This window comes from Haliotis rubra, unplaced genomic scaffold, assembly GCF_003918875.1.
Source record: "Haliotis rubra isolate DU_JTF1 unplaced genomic scaffold, ASM391887v1 Scf78, whole genome shotgun sequence".
Taxonomy (NCBI): domain Eukaryota; kingdom Metazoa; phylum Mollusca; class Gastropoda; order Lepetellida; family Haliotidae; genus Haliotis; species Haliotis rubra.
The window spans coordinates 1,639,300-1,651,540 of record NW_025767501.1 but is presented as its reverse complement, the minus strand read 5'-3'; the positions used below and the strand labels follow the sequence as shown (position 1 = coordinate 1,651,540).

The window sequence follows — 12,241 nt, the reverse complement described above, 5'->3', positions numbered from 1 at the left end:
AATTTTTTTCGATGATTGATCGGTTGTAATAAACCAATCATCAATTATGAGATTTTAACCAATTCCCAACACTATGAGTACAGTAAACAACACCACATACGGGATGCTGATGACACTATTCTGGGAAGCACAATGCAGTAGTTACAAGTTAGAGTTCCCAATCACAGTCACACAACTAGCTTCACAACTAGTTCAACATATGGACCCTCCTTAGACTGTAAATGGAACTCACAAAAGATTTGTCATGTGTAATGAAGAAAGACTTGGCCCTTGCATGCAATTGGTGGAGTTCACTGAGGACATCCAGTACAACTACACACAGAAAAATTTGGCCATTGTTACCATCGGCTGGTAAATCGAATGACTAAGCCATGGCACATAATATGCATACTTCTTACAAAACTGACATGAATATTACTGCAGCTCTTATGGGAGCACTATGTTAATGCAGCCTGCACTCAGATTTCTACCAGTGCCATCAGATTTATACACATTCGTCAGTGTTCTTCATTTTTTACTACAAAGAACAATCCTAAATTAAACACATTTTGCACCCGCTTTTTAAGGAATTATCTGTCACTACCGTTTTGAAATTCATATCTTGTGAGATATTAATTTTGCTACTTCCACAGTTTCTGTTTTGTTTGCCTCAGTGTCTACTGCTACAGTTGCTGGGTGTTTGTCCTCAGTGTCTACTGCTACAGTTCCTGGATGTTTGTTCTCAGTGTCTACTGCTACAGTTCCTGGATGTTTGTCCTCAGTGTCTACTGCTACAGTTCCTGGATGTTTGTCCTCAGTGTCTACTGCTACAGTTCCTGGATGTTTGTCCTCAGTGTCTACTGCTACAGTTCCTGGATTGTTTGTCCTCAGTGTCTACTGCTACAGTTCCTGGATGTTTGTCCTCAGTGTCTACTGCTACAGTTCCTGGATGTTTGTCCTCAGTGTCTACTGCTACAGTTCCTGGGTGTTTGTCCTCAGTGTCTACTGCTACAGTTTCTGGATGTTTGTCCTCAGTGTCTACTGCTACAGTTCCTGGATGTTTGTCCTCAGTGTCTACTGCTACAGTTCCTGGATTGTTTGTCCTCAGTGTCTACTGCTACAGTTCCTGGATGTTTGTCCTCAGTGTCTTTTGCTACAGTTCCTGGATGTTTGTCCTCAGTGTATTTTGCTACAGTTGCTGGGTGTTTGTCCTCAGTGTCTACTGCTACAGTTCCTGGATGTTTGTCCTCAGTGTCTACTGCTACAGTTCCTGGATGTTTGTCCTCAGTGTCTTTTGCTACAGTTCCTGGGTGTTTGTCCTCAGTGTCTACTGCTACAGTTCCTGGATGTTTGTCCTCAGTGTCTACTGCTACAGTTGCTGGATGTTTGTCCTCAGTGTCTTTTGCTACAGTTGCTGGGTGTTTGTCCTCAGTGTCTACTGCTACAGTTCCTGGATGTTTGTCTGGATGTTTGTCCTCAGTGTCTACTGCTACAGTTCCTGGATGTTTGTCCTCAGTGTCTACTGCTACAGTTCCTGGATGTTTGTCCTCAGTGTCTACTGCTACAGTTGCTGGGTGTTTGTCCTCAGTGTCTACTGCTACAGTTCCTGGATGTTTGTCCTCAGTGTCTACTGCTACAGTTCCTGGATGTTTGTCCTCAGTGTCTATTGCTACAGTTCCTGGGTGTTTGTCCTCAGTGTCTACTGCTACAGTTCCTGGATGTTTGTCCTCAGTGTCTACTGCTACAGTTCCTAGGGTTTTCTCGTCATTGTCTACTGCTACAGTTCCTAGGGTTTTTCCCTCATTGTCTATTGATACAGTTCCTGGGTTTTCCCTCATAGTCTATTGGTACAGTTCTTGGAGTTTTCCCTCATTGTCTATTGCTACAGTTTCAGTACTGCCTCATCTGCTGCAAGAGTTCCTGTTATTATTACTGCCTATTGCTACAATGTTCATATTGCCCCCTAGTTACTATAGAATAAAAACATTCCCATCCTGCTAGTCTCAAAGGTGTTCATATTCCCATTCCTTTCCCAACCCACAAGCACCACAGTTTTCATATTCCTTTCCCAACCCACAAGCACCGCAGTTTTCATATTCCTTTCCCAACCCACACAAGCCAATACAGTTGTGACAGCAAACTATGCTCCAGACTTCAGGGACAGACACAATTATCCCTTCAATCTCCACGCCACACAATTTGTCACTTTTCTCTGACCTCAAAGGTCAGTGTCACAGGTCAAACCTGGTCCAAATGCACACAGGAATTCCAGCAATCATGTCTGGCTCAGGAGATGGATTCCCTCTGTCCAACAGCTGCCCTGGGGGATGTGACTAACACCTGATGGACTCAGATTCATTGCCTGACATTGCAGGCCAAATACAGAGTAAAAATGATTATCCTATCTTGTAGTCAATTTTCTATCATAATATTGTCAGATGTAGATGTAAAAACAAAACAAAGTCTTTTCGATTTGGAATACATACATTTTGTTTCAGAAGCAATTTATCATTTAGTACAATACACAACCCCAGACCTCGTAACCTGGGAAGGGCTGTCACTGATAGCCCTGGTTTACAGAATAGGGTTTTGTTTATAATACAGCTACTGCTTGTGTGCACCTAGAGTATCATAGCTATCGATGTCAGTCTGAAAACAATGAATTGTTTATTTATTTACGTGTCATGTATCAAATTACAAGGTATACACACATATTTACCTAAAACATTTGTGATGATAAAAGATCTTCATACACATTAAACCTAATTTTGATAAGAAAGTATTAGATAACATAAAATTAAATTTATAATCTAAAGTATTACCAGTAAAAGATTTGTTATATTAGGTTATACATGAAGACATATGTCATAAAAAAATGGACTCAGTAAAAGATCAAGTCAATCTGTCTGGGCTATTGCTGAGTGTGGTGTAAAACTAAATTCACTCACCCACTGTCTGGGCTATCCGCATATGAGCAGGAATTCCCACGGAGGGTTCATATTTAGATGCTTGACCCATTACATAATGTCATAGGCAACAACACTATACATAATATTTATGATAAATTCATGAAGTCACTTTCAAGAATATAAAAAACTAATATCATATTGCACCTTGAAAGAACACTTATGGTTAAGACAGCACTATTATACTCCCATATACACTGCCAGCAACAAAATCCATTCTCCTGATTTGATGACTCAGAACTCAAAGCACAAAAGACATTTTTATATTCGATTCTATGCCCATCAATTCAACTCTTTTGTAAAACATAATACTTTTATCCTGTTTGAGGAGCAGGTCAATGAAATTGGCAAAGCAACCAACTAGAAATATTGGTTAGTTGAAATATTTGAACTATACTCCTTCAGGCACACAATTGTGACCCCAAAATCACCATCAAATTTGATGAGCCATGAAGCTATTTTTATCTCTTGAATGAAGAATTAATTATTGATTCATGAATTATTTTCTTTTTCCCAAATCAACACTAAATTGCTAACTTAATTCTCATTCAAATGATGTGCTTGTTGTAAAGTTGTTCAACATTCGACTGCACTGTTGTTGACTGTTACTTGAGAATGTTGAGAAAGTGCAGACTCTGCAATGAGATCCACACACTTAATACACTCCTAATGCCTACAGGGAAGATATGTCTGTATGGAAATGACACGGACATATTACACACCATCCTTTGGCAGGGAATGAAATGAAATGGGTTTAAAAAAAAAAAAGACATAAAGGGTCAAGAAACTCTGCAACAGACAGGAAGATCATTTTTACAGTCTCCTATGTTGCTGACTTAGTGTCGGACCTCTGGAAAATAAATATCATAATATTAACCCATTCAACAACGTAGGCCGGAAAACCGGCCAAGACGTCACCAGTCCCCAGACACCGTAGGCCGGAAAACCGGCCAGGCAGTAGTCGCATCAAAATGATATATAATTTTAGGAACCTAACTAACATATGATTCATTTATCAAATCTGTCACTTTTCATAATGCCCGAAAACACATATTACATTTCAAATGACCATATATTATCGACAGAATTAGAATTATAAACTATTTTTCGCAATGTTATTGAAAAAAAAAAAAAGATTCTCGGACACAGGCTTCGGCAACGGGTCCACATCAGAGTTGTCAAAGAGCAAAGTAACGATGTTTTCGAGATAATATTACACGGAATAAACGGAAGAATAAAATCAACAACAGTACTCATAAAAGTACGTTACAACTTACTATTTCCATCTTTATTGTGCGATCATGTAATGTAATTCAAGTGACATCTCGGCTTTCGTCGATTCGAACTTTACGCTCGGACACGATGTTTAATGCTAAAATATATGCATGAAGCATTTTTGTCACAGGTCATAACCTAGCACGAAACGTCCAGTAAGTTCCATAATTTACGTATAGGTAGTGATTTCTTGCTTAATATGTTCAAAATAGCATTATTTTACCCAAAACTTTCGTCTAAATCTAAAAGTTTTCGTTTACGAGGATGGTATCAATTGCCGTAATATGATTGGTTGCCTTAGGTCACGTGTCTGATTTTGACAAATCACGACTGTAGCGAAAAAGCGTCATTAGAAACCAATCTTTATCCAATAAAATCGCTTCTTACAAGTGTGAAAATACTCTCGGCAAGGGTTCAGTGATGTTGATGTTCAGAGCTTTCAAACGATACCCGACATCAAACGATTCGCCTCCCATGTTATTTATACGAAGCTTCGAAAACGGAGGTATTTTCTGTTGTTGTGTCATGTTACCGAGCGGAAAGCCACTGATATCGGGAAATAGGCGACCATACATATTATTTAAGAAATCTTTTTATAACAATTTTCTGATTACGTAAAAATGAAAATATAAACGAAAAAGGCACGGGCATGTTATGACATGTCACAAATGGAAAAAAATCGCCATAGTTTTTGCTTCTTTCGTGGTTTATCTGGACATTATAAATGTGATCTTGCATTTTCATCACAAAAATAAATCTATTTAAGTTGTAGTTGTATTATTTGAATAACATTATAAAAATACACTTCATATTTATCAACAGTGGGATTAGATCTTTTAAATGGTGTATGAGATGTAGTAGCAATAACGTTTTACAAGCTTATAATTTCCTTCATAAACATTGGCTTCATCTATGTCCTTAGAGTCTCTGGGAACTCGGTGTCATGGCAGTAAATGCCTCTGGTTGACTGGTGTTGAAAGAGTTTAGAGAGATTAATACATTTGTAATATTATGCCTGTGATATATATACCTTCCATACTCTCAACATAGACTTAGAGCTATTAGTCTGCTTGAAATGGACTCCAAGTATTGTACCAACATGATAATAGAGTGAGTGAGTTTTGTTTTACTTTGCTTTTAGCAATATTCCAGCAATATCACGGCGGAGAACACTAGAAATGGGCTTCACACATTGTACCAATGTGGGGAATTGAACCCGGTCTTTGGCACGTCGAGCTAAGCTTTAACCAGTACACTACCCCACCGCCCCTCTTGGGAATCAAAGACCGGACCTTCCATATGGTGAACATTGTAACCTCTCATAAACCCCACTGCCTAACAACTGCCATAAAGGTACTAGGATAAAGACCAACCATGAATCTGAAATCTCACCAAAAGAATCATTCAAGCTATATGAACGTTTCTTGTAGCATTCGTACTTCCTATGTTAGTATAGGAAGTACGAATGCTACAAGAAAAGTTACGAGATCTTAGGCTTACAAGAGCTTTGTGAAATGGGGCCCAGTACTGTACTGACAGTCACATCTAATGACACATTTCAACAACAAAAACATCAATGTTATTTTGACATTTTCAATGTAATTTTTACATTGTCTGTAATGTTTCATACCAGCCAAGAATTTTCCTGAAGTAAAGCAAAGTAGGTTTTGACTACACATTGTACACTGGACACTGGAGCTGAGTACAGGATGCGCGCATGTTGTATTCAAACGAATATTATATATAAGAAAACACAACATTGTCAGAGGCATCAACGGAAGAGGCACGCAGTTACTGCAGATGATGCAGCAGAACAGCACAGTGTCAGTCAGGCAACATTATTGATTTACAGAAAGAACTTGTTTATATCCTTAGAATATCACCCTTTGTGTAAGGTGTTGTTGGGACAAGGGACTCTTTCTTTCATGCTTGATTTTGAACATGATACTGTTGTGCCGTTTTGAAATGGCAGTGTTTATAATGGCATTGGTGATGCTGTAGTAACAAGGTTGTCTGATGCTGTGGCAATGTAGTACATGTGTGTGTACGTGTTTGCTAAGTAGGGGAAAATAAATAAGGAGTGACATAGTAACAATCACAAAATAGCTGCAGAAAGGTAGTCAAATTTCATGAAGGAAACAATTCAACTGCCCTGAAAAGTTCACAGGTTTTCCTTCCTTCTGCTCCCTTTCATCATGTTTACAGTAGTTCTCAGCCAATCAGACTGCATGAGGCACTCTCATTTGCTGAACAATTACAAACGATAATCTGTGTGAAACACACACACTAACTGAAAGAAAAGAGTGGATGCACACATTCACACAGACCTCAGAAAATTATCTATGATAGACAATATAATGGTCCTTTCTGCCATCTTCATAGTTGATTAATGTCGGAATTCTGCACTCTAAACAAACATTTACTTTCAGAGTTAATGCACTTCCAAACTCCATATATCACACGCTATATGGCGAGAAAGGGAAATTTGAATCATTTCACTCACAGCACGTTCGTAAACAAAGTAAACGCAATGACTTGAAAATTTTTCCCATGTGGTTTGTCATGCAAGTTGGCAATGCCTCCTCAATATTATTTGACCTCAGCCTTGTCAGTCCCAATGCTGGGGACTTCACTTTGCCCAGTGTGATTTATGCATGGCAAATTGCTGCTGAATGCTTATCAATGGGACCTTAGATCCTTGGATAAAACAACTCGGCATGGAGAAGATCCCCACTTGGAAATCTTGGACAGTGATCAGATTGATGTTAACCAATTGAGCTTCAGCATGAATTTGTAGCAAAGGTGACAAAAATGAATGATATACATTCCTGTTATTTCTGCCTTTCTAGAGGTAGGTATAATTATACATCTGAACTGCAATAAGCATCACAAGAAAGGAACAGCTGGGCATTCTTGTGCACTAAAGGACTGGAGACTAGTTACAGAATGGTACATAATTAAAGCTGTTGGGAAGATATGCGGAAGATTCCAGCAATATCATGGTGAAAGACATGCATCATTGGCTACATACAGTATACTCATTTGGGGAATCAAGCCTGGGTCGACCCAATTAAGAGAAACCTTTAAGACTAGATATCATGCCTAGTGAACCAAGAAGTCTACATTCCAAAGCAGTACTAACAATCCTGAACCATTACAAATAGTCATACAACTGATCCATCACTACTATACAGTACTGTCATGATTGATTGAAATACCAGTCAATCATCAAATAATGATAAATGATAACAAATGAACCATCTAAAGTTACTATGTCACTCCTTATTTATTTTACCATACTTAGCAAACACATACACACACATGTACTACATTGCCACAGCATCAGACAACCTTGTTACTACAGCATCACCAATGCCATTATAAACACTGCCATTTCAAAACGGCACAACAGTATAATGTTCAAAATCAAGCATGAAAGAAAGAGTCCCTTGTCCCAGCACTTGTCCCAAACAGTCTTTATTCCCTTGTCCCACCACCCACATCCTGCAAGAGCCCACAACTCAAACTTGAAACTCTTGACACGATGCACTTACCTCGTCACTTGCCAGGAAGATGCACATACTGCAACTCAGTCAATCAGTCATCTGATAGACCTTAAAGGCATATATATGCTAGCACCATCTGATAAACTGTTCAGTTGAATTGTCCAATATACACTGAAGGTATAAAGTCAGTTTCCTGCTATTTCCATAGACTCAATCACATCTAAATTTAATCTACAATTTGTGACAAGTGTGTTATTCTTGAGCATTACTCACACATGAACCAGTTAAAGAAAGAGGTGAGTGAGTTAGTTATGGTAAAAGTAATCTCATTAAGGTCATATCTTAGTGCTCATTGCTGCTACACCAAAGATATGAAGACTTCCCATTGCATGTCAAATAAGAAAAAGTTTAACTAACCAATGACCAAGAGGGAAGCCTGCATAGGCAGTCAGAAGACAGCTTTCTCAAACTTTGCAGTAATACTTACAAATGGCAAGTTCTCAATTCAAAAATTGAAAACTGAAAAAAAGCAAGTTCTTGAATGTCTCTTCTCTTTCAAATTATTTATCCCTCTGAAGCAAGAGTTAGTCCAGCATTAAGAACCAGGAGTATGGCTGTAGCTCATACTGATCCACGTTAACCATTTCAAGGTTGCATGATTAGAGTGAGTGAGTTTTACGCCTCTTTTAGCAATATTCCACCAGAAACAGGCTTTACAAATTGTACCCATATGGGGAATTGAACTTGGGCCTTCGGCGTGACGAAAGAACACTTTAACCACTAGGCTACCCCTCCGCCCCTGCATGATTAGAAAACATATGACTTTCACTTTCGCCATCTTTTATGCAACACTGGTCGTTCTGACATTACCTGTTAAAGGATGTCTTGTGGCCTTGTCTAGCTAAGAGCTGATTTTAATGACAATGTGTTAACTCTACTTAGTATATGAGCTTTCTAAGTGATCACAGAATTTCAAGAGAATGAGATCACAAAAAACAGGTTTCATGAAATGAAATCAGGCTTTGGATGAAATGCAAGTGGACTTACCGTAGGGTCTTACCAAGAATGTACACACTGTTGGTGTAGCGACTCTGGCTTGAGCACTGAGACATCTGCTCCGTAACTCAGCAAGCAAACAATAAGTTTATCAGATATACTGGACCAGTGAACTAATTGTATACACATATGTTACATGCAACATGTCACAAATACATATTTGAGCATCTGCGGTTATTCAATTTTCTCTGCCTGTCAGTTTGCATTTCAGATGACTTTGCCGACAGAGTTGCATCGTGTGACAAGTACATAACCCTGATTGACTTGGTTCAGAAGTCTGTTTTTAAAGGGCAGGAATCATGTAGATTTTAGGGCACAAATTACAAGACCTTTTCAATAGATCCCCACATGCAAATGATACATTTACATAACAGAAGCACACAATCATTGACAATATAGATAGATCATATGATAACTGCCTTTACAAAGTTTAAATGTTTCCTGCTAAAAAACACTGTAACAGATTTCAAAGGTTTTTAAAAAGTACATAAGTTTAGATTAAGTACTTGAGATGGGAATTGGTAAGGAAATTTCAAAACACAAAATACATTTTCAAAGTCAAGATCGAAATTCAAGGATGTTTAAAGACAGACCTAGTATTTCAATTCTTTAAAGCCAGGAAAGAGTGTATAAGATTTGGGAATGGAATGTTTAGCATTATTCCATTAATGTCATGACAGGGTAAACTAAAAGTGAACCTCCCATGATATAACCATGTGGGGAAATGAACCCCAGGAGCACTGAACAAACACTATGACTCTGGGCTAACCAACCAGCCTGCCATATCAGTCATATCAGTACACTTCAATATCATGTACAATCATGTAAAATGTCCAAACGGTAATGAGACATGAAAGACCTCAGTCCTTATGACTAGCCCAATCAAACCGACAAACAATCGGCACATTCCAGCTTATTCAACTTAACTTGGGTGATATCCATACCAATTCGTTTCATCAGCTGAAGTAATTTAGACAATCTGGCTCATTCTGAAAATACCTTTCAACCCTAATTAATAAGAGATAAGAGTCCCAACTACACACAGCATGAATTAGACAAATCTAGGCTTGGCACCAGACAGAGGCATTGTTCAGATGCCTCCATTTATAAATGATTCCATTTGAAACCAGAACAAAAGATCCAAGAACACTAATAGTGTTAAACTAAATTTGAACTCTTTTTTTTTTTATGGTAGGATTTATATCTAAAAATAATGCAACAACAACCATTGTGAAATCAAAGAAATCAGAACCCAAAGTGAGTGAGTAAAGTTAGTTCTACGCAGCTTTTAGCAATTTTTCCAACAATATCATGACAGGGGACACCAGAAATGGACTTCACACATTGTACCCATGTGGGGAATTGAACCCGGGTCTTCGGTATGACGAGCTAATGCTTTAACCACTAGGCTACCCAACCGCCCCCAGAACCCAAAGATTATGCCATTTGCAGTGTTTTTCAAAGGTGATGTGAGGTGAAATGGGGTTTAAGTGCGCACTTGAGAATATTTCGCTCATATGCGTGTGAATGTGTATGAGTGGCTGCTTGTACTAGCCCAGACTTAAGCCATTTTATATAGTGCCAGCTCACTGAGATACCATGCCGCAGTGAAGCATGAATACCCCACTCAGATAGATTATACTGACTCCGAGGCGACCAGTCCTTGTTGTACCCATTAATGCCGAGCGCCAGACAGGGACCAACAAGTACCATATTTTAACATCTTTTGGTATGACGCGGCCGGGGCTCGAATCCGTGACCTTCCGCTTTCTGGGTGGACGCTCTAACCACTACACCACGGAGGCAGTCGTTTTTCAAAGGAATATGACACTTTCCATGTCAGTCTACATTTTCCCAACTCTGTTGCATTTCATTCCAGTTTTGTGAAACCTTGAATCTCCAAGAAAGTAAATAAGTACTAAACACAAAAGGACTTGAAACATAATCATATTTACAGGATAAAATAAGACGATACTTATGGATATGAGACATCCATTATTTCACACATGCTTGCAACATAGAATCACAGAACAGTTCAAAAAACAGTCACATTTCAAAACGGAATGCATAATATCATACAAATGCTTTGACTTTGATGTTCCACATCCAGTTCAGGAACAACATACATTTCATAAACATCATTTGCCACGGACCACATCCTTTAGGTTACTTACACCAATACATGTTAAGGTCCCTTTCCTAGAAACTTGGAAATAATTTGGAAGCATCAGCTGTCAAGTTCCACCATATTGATCCTGGAATAAAATCAGTGCAATCTCGGTGGTCATCCCACCCCCAGAATCCCCTGAAAATCAACACGTCTCAGATCTGAGCAAATATGAAAATGCCACTCAAGCATCACCCTTATTGAAATTACACGTTCTTCGTTTCAGTGCTTGTGTGAAACATGATACGAAAATCTAATGGGTGAAAATCGGATGATTGGAAACTAGGGAGAAATTCCAAGAATAACTGTCGTTTAATGTAGTCCCCTTCCTCAGGCAAGAAACTATCTATCCTGCTGGGAAAGGTTTCGCTGCTGATGCCAACTGATAGCAATGTTGATGAAATAACAAGCTGCAGACAGAATCAATGGTTTAAACAATATCACATGTCTCCCAGCCAACAAGTATGCATACATCTTCATTGTCGACTGTGTTGATCAAGGTGCCAAGTGAACACTGGTCACATAAAATCACAATAAATCTTGTTGTGTCAATTCAAAATAAGCAAATATTTGCACTGTAATTAGCCAACACATAAACACAATACAGTAAAATGTCTGTTTCACAATGATTGTTTAGAAAAAATCATTCTTATAATCCAATACTGCAGATTAAATGTTTCTTGTTTGGAAAAAATATACATAAGATTAGTTAGCATTTTCCAGCAAAAGTGATGAACTTTCAGAAATATTCTCACATTAATCAAATCTAAATGTTAATGTTATTATGACAACAAAATTTTAATTCAAAAGCAGAAGTTAATCTTATTTATTTCTGTCTCATGTTTTATTCCACTACTGTCTGCTGACTGTAGAAACATACAATCATCACAGTGAAAACAATATCAACATCAACACAACTTGCTTGTTGGCACCCTGAAGTCTGGTCTTTGACCTTCAGCTCCTGCTTCAGCAGAACCACTGGGGGAGACATGGCACCAGTATTTAGATGCAATTCACCATTTCACGGAAAATATCAGTGGCCATTGATTTTTTATTATCACCAACTTCTGATGAAATTTCCCTCTATAGAACTTCCTTTTCTCTTATGTTTAGGTTGTTTCATTGTGTAAGCATATTTTGAATGATTACTTAAATCTAATCTTTTACCTAATATAAATACTTTAGGTAACTACTTTATTTCAAAAACCAAAAGGAGATTCACATTGTCTCTTCATTACAAGATATGTGACACTGCAATTTCAATCTAAAATAGGACCTTTGGGTATTATTCT

General features: G+C 38.2%; 1 protein-coding gene across 3 annotated transcripts in view; it reads right to left on the bottom strand.

The window, feature by feature from the left end:
- The window catches only part of LOC124260887 (alpha-(1,6)-fucosyltransferase-like), a 152,554-nt gene that overhangs the window by 93,743 nt on the left and 46,570 nt on the right, over nucleotides 1–12,241 (bottom strand). The window lies entirely within an intron of this gene.